Genomic DNA, 6016 nt, shown 5'->3' with positions numbered 1-6016 from the left:
CAGTTGTGCTAGAAAATGAAAGGACAGTTACTGCAGAATGGTATGTCAATCACTGTGTGCCTGTCGTCTTGGAAATATTTTTACAGCAGCGCCCTCGAAGCAGGACAATCCTTCACCACAACAATGCTTCAGCGCACTCCGCGAGACGGACTGTTGAATATTTGACTATGGCACGTGTTGAGTTATTGAGTCATACGCCATATAGTCCTGGCCTGGCGCCCTGCGGCTTTAATTTATTCCCAAGAAATAAAGATAAAATTTGAGGTACTAGCTTTACGAGCCCTGAAGATGCGATGAAAGCGTACGAAAATGCCACAGAAGAGTCCCCTAAAGAAGACTGGGCCCACTGTTTTTTCGGTGGTTCCATCGAATGTGACGATGTGAAGAGAGGAACGGAGATTACTTCTAAAAACAATAAAAGTATTGGCAACTTTCTACATTAAGCCGTTTTTCATTTTCTAAACATTTTCAGTGTTACCTAGGTAATGGTCCGGACCCCCAGGACACCCCCCTTATATACGCCCATGATTAATTTGTAAATGTGGACAAGGAAAAGTTTTTATAGGGTATTCTCGAAATAAAAAAGAAAAGGCGTGAAAACGTAACAAAGAAATAAACTCACTTTCACATTTATAATATTAAAATAATATATTTATTGCTTATTAATTTATTATTATTATACGTATATAATTATTACTTATTATTGTTATTATCACGATGCAATAATCGTGAGAAAAATAGCATGTTCAAGAACCTTCTTTTTTAGTACTTTTGATATGATTTTTTGATTCCACAGGCAGTTTTTACTCTGATAGAGCTCAATAAATTTAAATGTTTTCTCGATACTCATGTTTTTCGCCATTTAATTAAGTTCGATGTTAATTTGCCACAAGACGGAAACATGCATTTTTCATCGCTGCTCCGGGCAAACTGATCCCGCCGCCAATGTGTGGATGGAGCGCAAGGCTTGCGACAAGTGTCCTTTGATGTTTCCGACACCGCGCGGCAAGCTCGTAAGTGCGCCGACCAGCGTCCAAATACCTACCGCCAATGCGCCAACGCCCGTTCTACACATTGGGCCAGTAGCTGGGCCAGCGCGCTCGCCAACGCACTTGCCTATGTGGAGTGCCGGCATAAAACGGATTACGAGATGGTTGCAGTCGGACTGATCGCAGGCCGAACCGAGAGTACTGGCACACACGTACGGGAATGCTCAAAACGAGCCCAGTCGGATTGGACAGACCCCGTACCACGGCCTCAAGCTATGAAAATTGCAATCTTCCTCGGAAATTTCTCTTGAAAGTAATGGTGACCAAGTTGCCATTAAGACTATAAAAACCTTTCGTCTTTAGTCTATAGTTCTACACAATAATTGAAAGAGAATATCTATAAGTAGTTCGCAATAATATTTATGTAATTGTCTCGCTGTCTATTGTCCCTGGCTCTGCAACAAATGGCTGGAGACAGGCATTTAACGCTGAAATGCAGAAGCGCCTCTATTGAAACAGTATTATTCAAAACTGAAGCGTCGAGAGGAGAAAATGTCCAATAAAAATGCAAAAGGTACCTATTCTTTCTTCGTAGCTAACTAAATCGCTGTGCTAAAGGTGGCCCACACTACAAAAGCTATGCTAAGTGTTAGCGATGCAAACGTTTAGTTGCGACGTTTGACGGCTCAATCCAGACTAGGCTAAAATTCAGGTAAAATATTAGTTTACCTTGGGTCTTAGATTTTTTTGGCTTAAAGGACATTTTTTTTAACTTGGAGACCTTTGTTAAAAGGTTACATGCAAACTGTACGATTTACGAATAGTTTTTATGAAATATAATACATTTCTATTCTAAGAAATTGCTTGTTCACGCAAAAGTATGGTGTATCGATTGAACGATAAATCCTGAGGATACTACTACATCTTTTTTTTTTATGAAATAAGGGGGCAAACGAGCAAACGGGTCTGGGGTCACCTGATGGAAAGCAACTTCCGTCGCCCATGGACACTCGCAGCATCAGAAGAGCTGCAAGTGCGTTGCCGGCCTTTTAAGAGGGAATAGGGTAATAGGGGAGGGTAAGGAAGGGAAGGGAATAGGGGAGGGTAGGGAAGGGAAGGGAATAGGGGAGGGTCGAGAGGGGAATAGGGTAGGTGATTGGGCCTCCGGTAAACTCACTCACTCGACGAAACACAGCTCAAGCGCTGTTTCACGCCGGTTTTCTGTGAGATTCGTAGAGTAGGAACTATGTATTTAACAGCGCAGCTTATCAGTGTATTACCAACCTTAATTCAGGTAGATAGTATTTTTATTTTAGAATTTATTTTGCATTCAACATTCTAGAGCAACATTCAAAGCTGATACAATAAATGCAAACAAAATATCTTTCAACGCTCATATCTATACAAAAGTTAAATCGTTTTAAAAGTAGTTAAAGATAAATGATATTTAAATTTTAAACACTATTTATGCGGTATATTATAATTAGGGAATGCAATCTCGTTCTCGCGAGATCTCGGCCTTTTTAGCGAGATTGATCTCGGACGAAAAAAAGGCGAGATCTCGCGAGTTTAACGAGATTGCGCTTGAGCATAAAACCGTCTTATTTGAAGGGCGGACTGACACGGACAGAGTTGCGATCACGGCGTCAAAATAAAGAGGAGCTGGCCTAAGCAATTGTGCACTGTGATTCTCAACTAGGTCCTGAATTTTGACTTCTCGTTTTTTTGTTACTTATAAAAGAACGTCACGTTATCGTGCACGCCGGCTTCCACGATAAAACGTTGGGTGTACCTTAAATGCCCTTTTGATTTTACGCACCGCGGACGTTTTGTGCGGTTCAGAAATGTAAACTTTGTGATGTCCTCTAACGTGCACGTTAAAAAGTTATCGTCGACGGAAATTTAAAAGCTTCTCCATATATTTCCATACATTTTAATTCCCTATGTTATCGTTTTACCGCGGACGTCCACGATATTACTGCCACGTCCAAAATTAGAAGAGAAGAAAAGAGAAGACTGGCTGTTTCTTTCATTCGTTATTTGATAGATAGTAGATACGTATGACAAAGTTTACTACTTAAAAATTTTAGACAGATACTTACATCAAATAAATAAATCTTTGATGCATAAAATTCTATTGAAAAAAATCGTGAAAATTAATGTTAATCTTATAATACTTATAATATTTATTACTTTTTTTTCGTAATTTATTCAAATATTGTGATTATTTGCAAAAAACCCAGCAAACTGCTAATCTCGCGAGATCTCGAAATTGGCGAGATCTCGCGGTATTGTATTCATAAACTTGCGGGATCTCGCTTGAGCCCCAATTTCGCGAGATTTGCATTCCCTAATTATAATCTATCATAGTTATAGCGTCGGTCGTAAGCATAAAGTTAATATACCTAGTGGAAATATTAAATTTATGGTCGTAAGTAAGGATCTAGTTAAAATATGTTTATAAGTTTTTTTATACTGCACTTCTTACCTAATAACCCTGATATAAGTTGCAGTGAATTTGAACTTTATTTGAACCTGAAGCATAAATTTATAATATAACTTAACTCACAAAGGTAACAAAAAAGTCTCACCATTATTGAAGCAAGACACTTTCTTAAACATAATAATATGGTAACAATTGGTAAGATTAACAATAATCACGTTAAAGTTTTTATTATTAGTAGTAATCACAGTAAAAAAAATCTTAGTCGTGTTAGACAACAAGTATAACAACTAGATTCGGATGAATTTCATTTTCGTGGTCCAAATAATTCCTAGCGATAATAAAACTTCACAGGCGAAAAGTACAGAGACGACTGAAAACATTAATGTAAAAAAATACATGTTTGCACTACAAAAAGCGGATTATCGAAGGTTTTCGACTAGTCACATTATATGGTATGGTATATCCCGCTAACGACGTCCCCGGGATTCGTAGCCAAGCGTGATCTGCACTAAATCTGGTCGTCCCCAAACACCACTAAAATTGGACTAGCATGGGGTCATATTGATAGCAGCCCGAGGACTAATTATCTGACGAGGTCAAATCTCCCAATGAAAGTATGAAATCAGTTTGTTTAAAATATACAGGTGTAACAAAAACAAGTGATAATACTTAAGAGGATACCACAGCAGCTAGAGAAATGAAAAAAAAAGTACGTGTAATATCTATAGCTGTCTCCCTTACCTCAAGCCTATACCGCAGAACGCGATAGAGACAACTGCAGAAAATCCAGAAAATCAACGATTCGTTGTCCCCTGATTCCTTCTCCAGAACTTAACCGATTTAAGTACTTTTTTCATTAAAGATTAAAAAAAGGCTTGAGCTGTGTTCCTATGTTTTGCTTTTTTTGTATAATCTATCCAAATCTGTTTTCTGGACGTTTGAACACAGTGGAAAATCTGGCCATTTTTTTGGGTTTTTGAACGTTCATATCTTATTTAATAATTAAATTATGAAAAAAAAGAAAACATAGGGACATTGTATTAGTGGCCGTAGATATTCAGGAAAAAAATTATAACTCTACTAGCATTATCCAGGGAGGAAACAGGGGACAACGTTTGTATGGAAAAAATGGCGGCGTGGAATCCTCTTAAGGGTGTGTACGTATTCCTTGTACAGAGTTCAGTGTGAAAGTAGCAGCGCTGAAAGACCAAAATTTTTTTTTACTTTTGTATGGGGAAACTCGTGACGCTCGGGCGCTTGCCCTATATATATATATATATATATATATATATATATATACTTATATATACTTTAAATATATAAAATTACTAATTTTTGATTCTGTTAAACTGGTTGTTATTTAAGATAAAAACGAATTATTATGATATATTATAGATACTTAGTAGTTAGTACTAAATAAAACAAAGTTCATAAACTTGGCAGAAAATCAACTAAGTATATAAATTAATCGTCGAAAGAACAAGTTTAAAGAAAAATAAACCGAATTGTAATTGGAATTATAGATAAAATGTTATTTTTAAAGCATACAAAATTTAATTACTTTCTTAGACAAAAAAAAAACAATAGTAAAAACAACAGGTCCCACCGAGATTTGAACTCGGATCGTTGGATTCAGAGTCCAAAGTGCTAACCATTACACCATGGGACCGGTAGCTGTCAGTGTAAAATATCAGTACATTTTACGCAAGCACGTTTACTACGCATGTCATTATTGGTTGTCTCTTTCCGATCAGTTCGTGATTTTAACTTTTAAATAAATTAAATAATTAATACGTTTATTTCCCATATTACAACTTCCGTTTCTTACTAAAAATTTGACAAGCGTAGCCTAGAAATTTAAAACAAAGCAAGAATCTCAAAAGGACTTTCAACAATCGCACTTTGATCGATTAATAAAATACTTGATTTTAATTTAATGCTCGTCAAATGTATGGAGTTTACGTCAAAGTCATCATTAATTTCAAAGCAATTTTAGTTTAGTTTGAGTGCGTCCATTAATATCATAAAATTCCTACTTATACTTAATTCTAAGAATTAACATTGTCGGAACTCGGAGTTCTGTATATTCCAGAAAATTTATTTGACCTACATTAAAACTCGGCCATGTCTAATGCGATTACAGTGAGTTCGATTCCTGAGAAAAGGTTAATTAATTTGTCTTTGAAAGCTTCTTATAATTATAATTCCAACTACTTATCAGTTTTCTTTGTCAAATATTATAAAAGTTAATTTACATCTTTGACTTGACCAACCTGCTTAAACAGGGTGTAACAAAAATAATTGATAATACTTTAGATTAAAAATTGAACCCGACTTCCAAGTTCCAAGGTAAAAACGATATTTTTAATATGGTCTAAAAAGGTATGAAATAATTCTTATCCTTCATTAGTGCCTTTTTCAAAATTCGACTAAAATTCAACAGCTACTTCTGCATCCAATTTTAATTCTTTTAAGTCTTTTGAGGTTTAGTCGAATTTTGAAAAAGGCAATGATGAAGAATTTATGAATTACTTATTAAATATTTTTAGATCATATTAAAAATATCGTTTTTACTTTGAAA

General features: G+C 35.8%; 1 non-coding gene across 1 annotated transcript; it reads right to left on the bottom strand.

Moving 5' to 3' along the window:
- Positions 1–5032: 5032 nt before the first annotated feature.
- On the bottom strand, positions 5033–5104 carry Trnaq-cug. Its single transcript has one exon. It is a non-coding gene; the product is annotated as a tRNA-Gln (tRNA).
- Between the last annotated feature and the right edge of the window lie 912 nt (positions 5105–6016).

This window comes from Aricia agestis, chromosome 4 (assembly GCF_905147365.1).
Source record: "Aricia agestis chromosome 4, ilAriAges1.1, whole genome shotgun sequence".
Classification (NCBI taxonomy): domain Eukaryota; kingdom Metazoa; phylum Arthropoda; class Insecta; order Lepidoptera; family Lycaenidae; genus Aricia; species Aricia agestis.
This window is presented reverse-complemented; position numbering and strand designations above follow the sequence as displayed.